The sequence below is a fragment of the Ambystoma mexicanum genome, chromosome 2q, assembly GCF_040938575.1.
Source record: "Ambystoma mexicanum isolate Mex_15411 chromosome 2q, UKY_AmexF1_1, whole genome shotgun sequence".
NCBI classification, from domain to species: domain Eukaryota; kingdom Metazoa; phylum Chordata; class Amphibia; order Caudata; family Ambystomatidae; genus Ambystoma; species Ambystoma mexicanum.
In genome coordinates this window covers 1,216,130,263-1,216,146,121 of record NC_090924.1, presented here as the reverse complement: position 1 = coordinate 1,216,146,121, position 15,859 = coordinate 1,216,130,263, and the positions used below count along the sequence as shown (strand labels likewise).

General features: G+C 38.7%; 1 protein-coding gene across 2 annotated transcripts in view; it reads left to right on the top strand.

The window, feature by feature from the left end:
- The window catches only part of LOC138570050 (anterior gradient protein 3), a 209,858-nt gene that overhangs the window by 84,234 nt on the left and 109,765 nt on the right, over positions 1 to 15,859 (top strand). The window lies entirely within an intron of this gene.

Below are 15,859 nucleotides of genomic sequence, written 5' to 3'. Positions count from 1 at the left end.
AAGACAAAAGTTTTTGTTTTATTTTTTAGTTTCCCTTGTTGATAACACGGTTTCGGCTGTACTGCCAGCCTTTTTCAAATCAGGGCTTATGATTGCATGTCCCCCGTTATAATTGTCTGTTTGACGCTTGTCAATAATGGGTTCGGTCCCTCTTGGAAACGTTCTCGCGTTCAATCACCTGGTTTTCATTCAATGGGCAACTAAAAATAAAACAAAAACTTATTTTTAAACAAACCTATTTGAACTATGTTCGACTTTTAATGTATGTTATTGAAGAAGCTAGCTAGGTGCTGCTAGGTCCTGATTGTGATCTGCTAGGTCCTGATTGTGAATCAGCTTTAACAGACCTCTAATATTCGAGTATATAGACTACATATATGCGAACATATTTGTGTATATGCGTAGTCATGATTTGAGCTAGCATGTAGAATTACATTTCCACGAATGACAAGCTTCTAATCATGAACACTTTTATTTCTTTGGCATTCAAACAATCCTGCCTCCCTTATAGAGAATCGTATGTTACAGCAATCAGAATCTAAACGCATTCACTTTACATGAGGGGTTTAAGTATTGACAGTGACCTTTATGCATTTTTGAAAAAGCTATACAATTCTAATTCATGCTGAGGTATGTTGTCTTAGGTTGCTGCGATTTTACATTAAAGCCCTTTTCGTTGGTCTGCACAACTCCCATTGTTCCAGTTATTCCATGTAAGACTGGCTTTATTGTCACCAACTATACCATCTGCATTGCTCCTATTTTTGATGTTTTTGCTTTATCATATTTCTGTAGTGCTGTGCCCATTCTGTTAGAGATTTTATGGGTTTAGGAGACAGGATAGATGTGTAGGTGGGTCAGGCGTATTACCCAACTGAAATGTGAGCCACTATAGTTTTGTTCATTTTCTCTTCTAAAATGTCACGAAAAGGCAACCTCACATTATATACAAATATTTTATGTAGGTGAGATGCTATTGTTAGCAGATGGGCTAGTGGTTTCCTTATTGTGGTTTCATCACTATATCTTTTTCCATTATATGCAAAGTTTTATAAAATGTGTACCCCTTTCCAGAATAACATCTAGCTAGTTTTCACCTTGCAGCTTTTTCTTTCCTCAAGATTCCCCATTGAATTTCTTGGTGCATAGTTTGATAATAACTATACTAGCCACTTTTAAATAAGCTTGGAAATGATTCCAATGAAATTAATGGAGGAACTATGTAAGACTTATTAAGGCATTTAATGGCTCATTACGAATGCAGTGTTGCATTCAACATGGGGCTAATGGGGCATTAATTATGCTACTGCCTCATTCCCGCACCTCCGTACTATAAGTTTGGTGGTAAAGTGAAGGATAAACCTCTAGAAAAAAGCTCGATGTAAATCATCCACCTTACTGTCAAAAGTCAGCAAAATCGGTGGAATTACCGCTGATGGCAATTCTTCCAAATCCCTTGGGAGTCCAAAAACCTAAACTGCACTACCATCACTTGTAATACCATGGTAAATCCAGGGGGCGTGGGCGGCAAGTGGTAGTAACAGTAATTCGGTTTGGCAGTATTTTGGTCAATTTACCTCTGGAATACCACCAAACTCGTAATGAGGCCCTCAGACTTTGAACTTGCCTACTTACACATTAAAATATGTTTTTCTCATTGCACATATTAGTGCATTATCACCTTATAAAATGTAAATATTTGTATTGTATAGTAATCAAATAATATACTAATAGATATTAAAAACTTATATATTTGAAATCAAAATATAAAGTAAATACATCTTACACTTAAAATATATATCTTATCAGTGAATATATGTTAAATACAGATTTGATTAAGAGTCATAACAATACAGAGAAGAGACAGTTTAATTTCATGTGTTATTCTCTCCATCAAATAACTCAAATATAGGGTAATGAAAAATAAATAAGATAACTATTGTAAATGAAATAAAAGGAGACACGAAAGGGTGAGGAAGTAATAATTACAAGTTCAAGGGTGGGAACATTTATACATTTTCTTAGATGGCCGGAAGTGGCTGGCCACTGGATTGCATGCTCTACACATTTATGAGATATTGACCATATGAAACACATTTTTTTGTATTCATTCATTTGACCTAGCAGTACATGCATTCAATTATTTGTGTGGAGCAAAAGAAATTCCACTAAATTGAAATACATAGTTTGTAAGGGCTTTTCCAAATTCATGTAATAGTATAAAAACAATCATGAGGCGATATCCCCCGAGGTGGCAGCCTAACCATGTAGGTAATGGCACGCTGCCCAAGTTTAAAAAAAAAGGAAAGTATTTTCTTTCCATGAACTATAATAACATGGCCACCATGGAATAGGAAGATGAGCTCTGTATAGAGCCCTTCTTCCATTTCCATAGTGGCCAAACGGAGCAGAGGCAGCAGCTGAGGCAGTGGTTTCTGCCACCACAGCAATCAGGTAAGTGGGATTGGGGGAGGGTGAAAGAAGTGCAGGGTCGGTTGGGGGAAGATGGTGGGTGGGGGAACCGGCCATCAGGCTGCTTGGAACACTAGCTAACACTAGCAGTGTCAGCCCACATTCCGTTACTCCTGATTGGCTGGCTCCCCCACTGAGGGTGCTAGCAATAAATACATGAAAATATTAAGGAAATCTAATTCCATTAATATCAGTAGTTCTTACTGGACCCGGTATCATGTGGACTACAGTTTAAGGAATATTGGAATTTTAAGATTTTTTGTAAGATGTTCCAACCATCACACCAAAAGTTATGAACTGATTTACATTAAAAAATCATATGAATGATATTAGCGTTGAGTGAGTTACATGAAAAACATGACTTTAAGTACTCTGGGGAAGACCTATACACTCCGACAGTACATAAGATGACTCTATGCATAACAAAAAAGGTCTGTGTGTGATTGGCTTCAACAGATGCTTTAAAGCATTTGAGACAAATCCTTGTCCATGTTTCAGATGGTATAGAAATTCCTAGGGGTTTTTCCTATTTATGTTCAATTATATATTTCTTGTTATTTGATTCAATATCATCATAAAGGAGAGAATAATGAGAAGCATTTTCATTAAGGGTTTGAATTATAAGGATTGGAAGAGTTTAGGGGGAATTCTGATAATCATATGATCTAAATTCTTGGTATTTTAATCTGTAATTTTAAGGTAAATATTGAAATCAGTCTCATCAAGTGCACAACTGGTCACAAGACAGGAAAAAGGAATCAGTGCACCACTGTTAAATAAGTGTTTAATATAGCAAATGCCTTTATTAAACCGATGAAGTAGAATACATCACAATTATTAATCACAATGTGTTTATTATTTCATAGGAAAGCATTTCACAAAGACCCTGACTCAAAGGAGTGATTAAGAAACAAATCCTGCGCAATATCAAATAAATAAAGCAATGGAAATATTTTAATATTGGGCCATAAAACAGATCAATTTTAGACCAAACTGGTAAAAATGAAACCTTGTGATGATTATTAAAGATTTCAGGCTTTATTTATAATAACTATGAAAGTCGGGAAGCGCAACACCACCTTCAATTTTAGGAACCTTCCATTTTTCAACGCAATAATGCAGACTATACTATTCCAGAAAAATTCATCAAGAAGACTGTGTAAGGTTTTAAAGGAAGAGAAATGGAATGATACAGGGCGCATAGATAACGGATATTAACAGAATTATGTTTACTTACATAAGTTTGATAGAATCAAGGCGACCCCACCAAGAGTGAAACATGGGAGACCATTTATAGGTGAATTCATCAATTCTGTTTAACATCAAATCAATGTTGTATTTAAGTCTAATATCTTTTGCAAAATGGATACCTAATTATTTGATAGCATTAGTATTCCAAATCATTTAAAAATCTTGGATGGGTGACTGGGTACATGCTTTAGTGAGGCAAACGATTTTGCATTTGTCAATATTTAGCTTATATTGTAAAAATGTAATTGACATATGTAGACATTTTATATTGAATTATTGCCAGTATTACAATTAGACATATCCTTAATCACTCAATTGGAATAAAGGAGAGGTTCTAAGAACAGGACAAAATGTAATGGAGGTAGGGGCAGCCTTGTCTCATTCCACTACGAATAAGGAAAGAGGGAGACAAAGAAGCATTTATATAGGTACAGGTAGATCGAGGCGAATAAAGGATTTTCACAAAAGAAATAAAATAGGGGAATAAAGCATGCCACTTTAGCGACTTAAACATGAAAGCACAGGATGCATGAACACACGTTTTGTCAAATCTAGAGAAAGGAAAATAAAAGAATCATGAGAGTAATTGACAAAAAATAGCACATTATCTAAAAGACAGGTTGTAAAAGAAGCATATCTGCGTTTAGCAAACCCTGTTTGGTCTATGTGAACAAGATAAGAAATATAGGTATCTGGTATTTGCAAACCTTTTAGAGACTGAATTGATAAGAGAGATAGGAGGATCATTTTAAAAAAAAGACTAGTATCTCTATTGTTGACTTTACCATCTGCATTTAGTATTTCCATTCTCCGCTGTCTAGGCATTTCGAAGAGCCTTAGTATCTTTAGCCACCGTTTGCAGGGGACCACCATCTCCTAGTACACTACGTGTGGCTTGACGTAATTTACTTTTACGATCAGCTGTTACTTGGTTGATCTATGCTGATGCTTGACGGGTACAAATCACTTTTTCTCAAATTGGAGTATCTATTTTCCAAAGAGTCTCTACAAATGAACTTGGATTGGTTAAGGATTGAATCAGATTATTATCAAAACTTTTAGTTTGGGTATCGAATTTGTTGTTTAAATGGGTACCATTTTGCCTAAATCTGAGTATCCAGTTACCACCTTGATTAACCAGAATGGGATTGTCGTAAATATCTCTTACCTGAATTACTCTCTGGAAGTCAAATGATGTCGAGATAGGAATGTGATCGCTCGAACCTCTGTCCACCACTTTACATTCTTTGCAATGTGCAAACAGATGGTCAGACATTATTACATAACCAATAGTGGACATCTCACCTCTCCTCCAAGTTTTAGCTGCAGGAATGTCTCCCTCTATGTCTACCACTGCACCTGCTGAGGCCGCAGATGAATGCTGCCAATTTGAAATGTCACCAACCACACTTTCACTAAGTGCTCTTTTCGTAATGACACACTTAGAGATCGTTTTTTGATGGAAGAAGTTGAAAAGGTATAGTCCAGATTGTTCTGCAGAATTTTGGACATTTGGGATGCAGAGGGACAGGGACTTGAGGAAAAGACACACATGGCGTGGCTAGTGTCTAGGTCAGGAGAATCATCATTTTGTGCTTGATGGATTATAGGATGATACGTAGAGCTGTTAGCTCACTGGCCCCCGACACTGGCATACTATCCAACTCTGGTGTCTTCAAGACGTCTCTCCAGATGGCACTTCCTCCTCCTGTGCCGCTCCTTAAGTTATAGCACATTTACACCCTACTTTCATAAAGACTTATCAGCCTGCTGGAATTTGTTTGCACAATATTTACTCAACTGCTTTCAATAGGTATGTGTGTAATCGGCGACTTTAGTGAAAGCATGTGTCTAATAAATAGGCCCCTGTTTATAGTTTTGTTAAAGACTATCCACTTCCAAATCCACTACTATTGGCAAGCATGGCTAACCATCTTAAATTGTACTCGAGATGTGTGCGGGAACACACATCAACACACTTGTCCGCACTTGCTTCCTGATTGTGGTTTTGTAGAATTAGGGCCCGCCTCTCGAAACACCAGCAAAGACAGACCGCTGTGGAGGATAGTGTCACCACGGCAACACACTCGTCCGCACTCGCATCGCTCTCGCTTTGCTCTCGCTTCCTGATTGTGGCTTTGAAGGATTAGGGACCGCCTCTCCAAATGCCAGCAAAGACAGACTTCTGTAGAGATAGTGTCACCACAGTTAAGACATTTTTAGCAACGGGTTTACTGCTCCAATTAAGTAACTGAGCCTCATTACACGTCAGCCTGTGTGGAATGAACGTGCCAGATTAATGTATACTGGCACGTTTCTGCACCACCCAAGTACAAGCTTGCTGATGAGGTGCCTGAATTTCCTCCAGCTAAAAGCTGGAGGAAATTCCAGAAACTTACTGGCAAAAACTGCTGGTATTAATGTCACTTGTGTTACCAGTGCCGGTAATACCGCCAAAATCCTGCATGGAGACTACATGGAATGTGGATTTACACCCAAAACTGGCACTTGTAATCTGGCGGTAATACCGCCAGACCAAGTGCCGATATTGGTATTTCAGTTTGCCGGTATCCTAGCAGATTTACCACCAGGATAGTGGCAAACTTGTCATAAGCCCCATTAACTCCCAGAAGACTGCTTCGAAAAGAAATTGTCAGGCACTTCAAGTGCAAAGTTTGATGGTAAGGCTTGATTAAAGTGATCACAGATCACGTGGCACCTAAGATGGTTGCATACATGTAATTATGACGCATTGCACAATGACCTCACAATGACATCATTAATCATCAACCATCCCATCAGAGATATGAGCATTCAAAATAGCATAAAAGAGTACCAGTTCAAAGAAAAAGTTAGAGCAGTTAAATTTGGGTGTATAACACCAGGCCGTGATTGGATGTACAGTTGGTATATTCATGTGGCCAAAATGGAGTAAGTATGCAAGGCTTAAAAGAAGGACTTTGCTCAGCTATGTAAAGGTGTCAGAGAGTATACAATCTTTGAAAGTGCAATATCTTAATCCAAAAGGGAAAATTAACTGAATGGCCACACACTTACAATCTAGTGTATTTCTTGATTATATGTCACAACAGTAGATTTGAAAGGTTACATCTAAATAAGTATTGATAATTCCGGCGAGGGACAATGAGATTGTAGCATGCAATCTAATTGGCTCTCGCTGGATCGTTACGAGCCCAACAAAGTCTTACCTGTATCCCTTTATGTTCCTTCCTTTTCCATGTCCGACATGCATGGAAAGGTAGAAGGAACTACATGTAGTCCATTCTCCCCGTTTCCTGATGGCCATTTTCTGTGTTTACTTTTTTTATCACTTTTCACCATGGAAAGGCAGAAGAGACTATGTGTACTCCCTTATCCTCGACCCATGGCGGCCATGTTCCTTATTTACTCTTTTCTTCATTTTTGAATTGTCACCATGGAATGGGGAGAAGGGACTATGTAGTGCCCCTTCTCCCCATTCCATGGTGGCCATCTGTTTTTGTTCTTTATTTTTTTTCAGTTGCAAAACGCCAATGGCATCTCCCAACTTCAAAAAAGACTCTATTAGTACCCTGGTCGTAAGGGCCAGACTATTAATAGCAATAAACCCTTTGCTGCGGGGGCATTGCCGCTTCAGGTAATGCCCCAGGCCTGCATTAAGGGCCTTGCTTCGCTCAGCCCTGTAACTATGGGCCCTGGGCCATTACCTGAAGCGGTAATTCCCCATCCCACCACCGAGCTCAAGGCCTATTGCTTAAATATTACTCATACAGTTGAAAGACATATCTTATCATTCCAAAATTAATTACATCCACTGTAGGTCACGAAATGTGTAGCAAAACAAAATACAGTGATATTAATTCTCATCAAAGGGATAGAAAATAAGAGTAAAACTTTCATGTCAGCTTGGAAAAAAACATTGTGATTGGAGTTTGATAAGACATCGTAGAAAGGCAACAAAATGTAATTACTCATTCAAACCTCGTGGGAACAAAGAGTCAAGCTTGCCAATGCAAAATATCTCCCACTGGGACAATTTCTTATTCAGATCACCTCAGCTTGCTAATGAATGTACAACTTCTAATACCACGCAGCTCAATTGTGAAATGTTATCTTTAGGAAAATGTCTATAGACTGGAGATTTTCCATTGCCATGTGTATGTTGGACTTATGTTCAGTCCAACGTTCTTTGATCTTGCGTGTAGTTTGGCCAAAATAATATCTGCCACATGGGCAACATAGGCTATATATCACATTCAGTTTGTCACATGTTGAATAGTGTTTTAGTTTAACCTTTCATCCTGCCTGAGGATGTCTTATAGAGCTGCCCTTAATGGTATTACAATGATGACAGTTAAATATGGCTCTGTCCCAAGTTTCGGCTTTTGAATGAATTTCTCTGTCTCAGGTCTACTTCTTTCAACCTTAAATAGTTGGTCTCGAAAATGGGTAGTTTGCGGAAGAGTCATGCTAACGGTGGATCCAATTGGATAAATCTCCATTTTTTTTTTAATTGTTCTTGTTATTTGATAACTTTGACTTGAATATTTCAACGTGTGTATGAATGGGAAGGAATCCGTCTTCAGTTTAGGAATTAAGAATTTATCTCTTGATTGATTCAACATCATGTGAATGCCTTCATTAAGCACATTGTTAGGAAATGCCAGAGAGGAAAAGTGTTCTGGCAGGATAGTGAACGTGTTTTCCAAGGTCTCACTTTCTGAAATTTCTGAAATGATTTGTTTAAGTCTCAAGAATTGGCCAAAGGGTGGACTATGCTTTAAATTTTGGGGATGGGAACTCAAGTATTGCAGTATATTGTTGATCTCAGTTGGTTTTCTGTAGATTGTGGTAGTTAACTTCTGGTTCACCAGTTTCCAATAGACTATTCTTGGGGACCATACAGAATTTGTGACTCAGAGTTTTCCCATCACACCTATCTTCTATGCGTTGCCAAAAAGACACAGGAATCCGACATAACCACCATTTAGACCTATAGTGGCAGTCACAGAGAGTATCTTTGTCCCTCTGGCCAAATATTTGGATCAAGTTCTACAACCTCTTGTTCAACAATCATCCCCCTATCTCAGAGACACAGCACACTTTCTGAGCACACTTAATGAACTCCACCGAGACTACATTCTATTATCACTTGACGTCCAAAATATGAATATGTCGATCCCTCATGAAGAGGGCATTTAAGCTCTTGAATGGATGCTACTTCAACAAGACTGCTTTCAGCAAATAGGATCTTCACTTTAGAATTGACATATCACAATGTTTTTGCTTTTCAACAACACACACTATCTCCAGACATCTGTTGCATCATTGGATTCTGCAATGGCACCTTCTTATGCTAACCTTGTTATATACTACCTTCCGAAAACTGTTAAATTGAATCATGAAATATGATCTCGAAGACTATTGTATTGGAAACATTACATTGACAATATATTTGCAATTTGGAATGGTACACAATCTGAACTTCTTCAGTTTGAAGAATTTCTTAACACTTTGCATCCTCGCATCAAATTCATTTTTTAAATTGGTCATCCAGAGTTACATTTTTGGGATTTAGATATTATTCTGGTTAACAAGAAATTAGCTACCACAATCTTCAGAAAACCAACTGTACATCAACAATATACTGCACTACTTGATTTTCTATCCCCAACGTTTAAAGAATAGTCTACCCCTTAGCCCATTCTTGAGACTTAAGCAAATCATCTCAGACCGTGAGACCTTAGAAAACGAGTGTACTACCATGACAGAATATTTGACATAGTTTGTTAAGGTAATTTTGATTATCTTCAAAGAACAATAGCCGGGAATTGAAATGAACAGCATTGAAAGCGAGAAGTGCATGAAAGAAACCGTTACAAAAGATGGCACAGTCATAAAAGTGCTGGAGAGGTTCCATTAACGTCTGGCCAGTGGATCCACCAAACAAATGCATTCTGCTTCCAGAGTCCTGATACTTTCAACTTCATCAAACGGATGAGATGCCAAAATCTAACAACAGTAGAAGGCCCAATAAAGGTACACCTTTGATCGGTCTGTAATGGTCTTTACACATGAAAAGGTGCACGTATGAAAACAAGGATAATAGAGAACTGGAAAGGTTTGATGACCTCGCAGCAAAACTAAGGAATATTGCTTTCAAGTGTATTGTGAAATGTGTTTTTAACACAAATTAAATGGATATCAAGTCGCAGTACAGGAATCTTAGGTGTGACACTCATAATTTCAGTGTGTTTTTCTGCAGTTCGCAAATGTGACTCTTGCAAATCTTGTGAATTTACATTCAGGTAATACTGAGACTGAGGCAATGCATGCAAGGGGAATTGGGTGAAACGTTCTGCTTATGTACTGGCATGTGCTCCAATGGGCCGCATTTAACCATCATGCATCACCGTCATGCTCATAAATCCCATTGTGGTACATTGTTCTGTCATCTGAAATGACATCTTGATTGCAAAGTGTACTAGGATATAATGCAAGGGTCAATGGACATAATACGGGATGTGACCCACGCAGCTTCTCGCATGCGCTCTGTTTGCTGTTTCATTGTACCCTGACGATCCTGCTAGTGCAATTGCTGTACTGACCCAGGGCAACATGGTTAATATGTTTCGCTTGGCACACTTTGCATACCTGTTGACTCATGCCTTTACATGGGATGGAGAGTTTTAACATTTGGTCAATTTGTGCACGAGATGATAGCATACCTGGAACGACATCAAAGCAAAGATCTTGTCAGTTTTATGTTTGAATAACCCCCTTGTTTTACGTTAATCATAAAAAGAAAACGAACAGTACGGTTTCATTAGCACGTAACACTATATTCATTGTAATCAAACATAATGATTCACTAAACATTAACAGACTAATTCAGCATGAAGTACAAGAGGCTATGGCCCTGTTTTACAAAAGCGTTTTTTAATGTGAAAACCACATAAATAAAACACTTTGTTAATCGGACCCAATACATCTTTCCTACTTTTTTCTCCACGTTCAGGCAGAAAACCAGGGAAGCCATTTAGGAGTCACCAGGGGGCGCACCTGCGACCCCCGAGGTCTCCCTTGCTTCCTCTACAAAAACAATTTTTTCCTTTTTTGTTTAAATTAAATTGAGGCTCCTGGCCTGTGGCCAGCCGCATGTGGCTTTTTGTTACTGGAGTGGATGATTTTCTGATAGCTATAGTATTAAGATAGCTAGGTGGGCAGAGCGCTTGCTGCTGCAATGTGTGTGTGATCTGCAGGTTGCAGGTTCGACTCCCGGCAAGGTCAACTCAGCCTTCCATCCGGATGAGGTTGATAAATGAGTACTAACACAGGTTACGTAATATTGTATGCATATTTGTTCTATATGAAGCGCGTAAGTGCTATATAATAACACATCATTATCGTTTGGCCTTGGACGTCTGCTTGCAGTCACAGTAGTTTGGTAATAGGGGCCTATACACACTTATAATAATGGTACATATGGTGATCCATTCTTGTATAAATGTATATCACTTTACAGTGATATCGTAACCATATTTTTCATAGTGTACTTAGAAACAATGCTATGTGATGCCACTTCCTGTTTTGTCAAGTGGTGAAAGGTCGTGTTCCATCGCTTCCCGTCATGTCACTTTGGTGTGGGGCCAAATGACATCACTTCCTGTGATGTCATCAGGGGTCAAGGGTCATGTGGTGTCACTTCCGCTACCCCTGGCAATTTGGTGAAACGACGCCCAAGCAGAAAACACTTAAACTTTACCTTGTGTTGGCGAGCATTTTATGTTGGTGCCCCTCACCTCATGCCATAATTCAGAAGTGGTTTTTTTTGGGCATTCGCTCGTTGTGTACAAATAATACAAATTAAAGCTGGACAATATGTACAGTGTTGGGCAGGGTATACACACATATTTTTATTTCCTTTTATTTCGCTATTGAAGACGTGATTTTAGATTGCAACGAGCCTTGAGAAATCTGTTGCCGCAAAGCATGTGACAGCTCATCAACATCTACACAAATAATAAACAAGCATTGGCAATGCCAACAGTTTTGTGTAGTGAGAAAAGCATTTGCCAGGCACTGCACTAATGGTACTAAGTAGCTGATATTACCTGGGCATACAATGTCTATACACAAACCAAAACTGTTGGCTGTGTTGATGCTTGCTTTTTACAGGACTTCAGTGAATAACACATGTTGGTTTTAATTCAAGTGGCTGAAGGCAGACCTGCTTATGACATTTATATTACACAAGTAGAACGGTTGCAACTCCAACTATGTCATTAACTCTCCGTAAACTGCTTTAAAATCACACAGTCCAGCACTTTGATTGCATAGTTTAATGTTACAGCTTGGTAAACTAGCTCAAAGAGATCCCAGTGGGATGTGTTTTGGGTGAAGAGGAGCTGGAAGTGGTTGGGAATGACCACAGGGATTAGCATGGTCATGGGGAGTCAATGGGTGGATAAATAACCTAACAGCAGGTTGAAGCTTTGGGTCCCTCCTCATATGCCATCTGCCCCTAGATGTATGTCAATGCAATACTTTTGGCTTATAGGAGGCGCTTTTGCACCGGCAAATAGACACAACTGAAAACAACAGACTGTATAACATTGGATATCACTCATTGATCTGGGAGCTTTCCTAGATCTCGTGTAACCCACGTATCGAGGATATCTCTCATAATGAATCTATGGCTAAGACATGCCGAGCACTGTCTACTCCTCAAGGGACACATACTGCTCATTTTACAATTAATTATTGAGCAAACCTACGATGTTTATTAGGCATGAAAATCCCGATCTTGCACCGACAATATAATTGGGCACAATAGTGAAAATATGGCTTGGTGGCTTATTTTACAATCAAACGGGCATTAAACTTGCAAGAAGATATCCTGCTCAAATGCAGGGGCTGTTGAGCACCTATGCTTTTAAAATATTAAACTTACCCTGACTTTTGTTCTAGGGCCGATGGGCATGATAGTCAGATATTTTGTCAGACCTGCTGGGCGTAACGCTCCCTGCCCGCAGTGTTAGAGTGTGGTGGTACGGAAAGGGTGCCAGTACGTTGCTACCTGCACCCTTATTTCCGCACTGCCACTCATAATGAGGCCCTCTGACTCCTCTGTGACTTACTCTGACGATTTAAAGCACAAATAATGACTATGAGTGCCCATTACTCTTGGCTTATAATAGGTCTACCTTAACCACCTTGTGAATCGAATAGACCTTTTCAGGAGTGATTACTGTTGTTGTTCACTGTAAATTCTTTGTGAATCGGCCCCATTGCATGTAAACCATTGAGGCAATATGCCCTGCGGCGGATGGCTGACCCTGTAGGTAACGGCCCGCTACCCAAGTTAAGGGTCCGAGTGCATCAAGGGTCCCTTAATGAGGATGTCGGTGCTGTTACCGAAAGGGTTGTCACAGCGCAGAGGGGTATATCGCCATTAGCACCCATGTAGTTCGCTACACAGGTGCTAATGGTGGCTTTTTAAAAAAAGAAAACAAATATACCTTCCTTGCACAGCCCGTGCCTTGCAGTCCTGCTCTCAACAAGTCTTTTTTTCCATGTTGATGACTGTGACATCATCAACAGGAATAAGACCTAAACTGAACAGCTGCACTGCATGGCACCGGGCCGCGTAAGAAAGGTATGTTTATTTTCTTTTTCTTTATTTGCAAAAAGACAACATTAGCACCTGTGTAGGAAATTAAATGGGGGCTAAGTGGTGAAGGGGGAGTGGGAAAGGCTTGCTGTCCACCCAGGCTTCTCGGAACGCAGGCTTTTACTAGAGAATACAGCCAAGGCTCCAAGCATCCTTACTGGACAGCGCCCCCTCCCAGTATAGTCAACTGTATATAGTACTGTTGAACTTTGAGGGGTCATACTCTTTGAAACTGTACCCCCATGTACCCCCATGCTGAAAACAAATCCAATCTTGACTTGTCCTTATGAAATTTTATTTTCTCTCCTGGACGGACAGTTGCAGTATGTAGTAATACTAGGAATCCAATGCTTTATCAGAAATCTGCCAAGTTGGGCTGGTTGCGGATGTTCTGACATAATGCATGTATCTCTGTAAATCTATGTAAATCATTATTTATTTATTATGAAGATCAGTTTCTACCCGCATTGTGACATTTAAAATGGATTGTGCACAATAGTGGATCATATAGCTATAGTACAAATGATTGTAGTTCACAAAAGAATCAGTCCTTTTCTGTGTTATATTTGTTTTGTTTTTATATTAAATATGTACTGCGTGTGAAGCAACAGAACTGTATACATAATATAAATAAATATATATATATATATATATATATATTACAAAGAAACAAAGGAAAGGGAAAGTAATTCCTTCTTACCCCAGAGGGGATGGCACTCCAAACAGTGAAGTGCTCGCCAGAGAAATGCTGCGTCTGTTTTAAAGAAGCCAAAAGCAATTGAAATGTCCTTTAAAAATATCCAGTTTTATTGCGGCATTAGCCAGAGATAGAAACCACACAGTACAACACGTTCCTCACTGCTTGATCACGTACCATATATATATATATATATTCAGTGAAAAAAAGTTTGTTAAAGGGACGTTATGGTTAAGTTGTGCTACTACAAACCTATGAAATTCAGTGAAAAAACTTTGTTAAAGGGACGTTATGGTTAAGTTGCGCTACTAAAAACCTATGAAATTCAGTGAAAAAAACTTTGTTAAAGGGACGTTATGGTTAAGTTGCGCTACTAAAAACCTATGAAATTCAGTGAAAAAACTTTGTTAAAGGGACGTTATGGTTCCAAGTAAAACCGAAAAACCCTTGAAATTCGCCAGTTATGGTAAGCTAAGCAACCATAACTGGCGCCACCACCGTGCACTGCGTAATTCCATTGCAGCTTCTGCAGAAAGTTTGTAATAGTCTAATTTGTTCTGGTGTTCTACTGGTAATAGTAGTAATCGGTGTAATGTAACACCACCTATGTTGTAGGCAGCTAAACCTGTGGGGGCAGTGACAACAGCTGACAGTTTGTTGTTTGTCAATTGTTGAAGGAACTTACTAATGATTTTGATTAGGAATGTTTTGCCAGAACCAGCTTCACCACTGACGTACAGTAGTATAGGTTTATAATTATGGCAGGAACATTCTTTATTTTCATGTTTTACACCATGTGCAATTTGTTTTGTTACTTCTTGAAAAATGCTACTTTACTCATTGTTTAGTTTTGATTGTAGTATAGTTAAGTCTTCCTTATCTTCATACTGACACATGGTGTTTTCTACTTCTATCATAGCTAATTCTGCCTCATTTGTTATTAGTGGTTCTCCCAGTGGTTCTTGGCTTCCTGTTACAGAAGGTTGACTACTGTCAGGAGTATCCTTATCTAGTTGAGCTTGGAGTTCTTCTTCATGTTGCTGTTCATTGTGCAACATTGTTTTGTACTTTGTAAAGTTTACATCAGTTATAGTGCTTTCATTTGCTTTGAAAGCATCCTCATATGAGTCATAGTTATCTAGTAATTGTTCTTAGTTCTTATCAGATTTACCATACAATGAAGTACCAGTTAAATGATCAGCTGCTTCATAAGATCCACATTCTCTATGGGTGAGAATTTTTATGTCCAAGCTGTATAATTTCTGAGATACTGTTTTATCTGATGACAGGTCATTCCAGAGGTCTTGGAGCTCTGTCTTTTCTGCTTTAGTTAAGTATGCTGTGACATATCGTGCAACTGCAGTAGAATTGTCTGCAATGTACTGCACATCTATGTTTGCATTCCATAAGTGGGCAATGATTGCATTATAATCATTGATATATTTTTCTTCTTCTTTTCTTTTTATGTAATATGTATTTTTAGGTGACTTTCCTTTAACAGTATGTCTAACTGAAGACATGAGGTTGTTTACTTGACCTGTATTTGTAACTGGTCTAGGGAAACCAAATCGGCATTTGGTGTAGTATTTGTTTTTGTATTTGCAACGACAATATTTTCCACATTTGTGTCTTTGAAATTGTCTTTGAAATTGTAAAATTTGTGCACAAAGATCACTATTTGTGGCTTCTAATGGAATTTGACAAGTGGCATATTTTTCAATAAACTGTAAAACAGTGGCATCACTGTCTTGACCAAATTTAGGAGC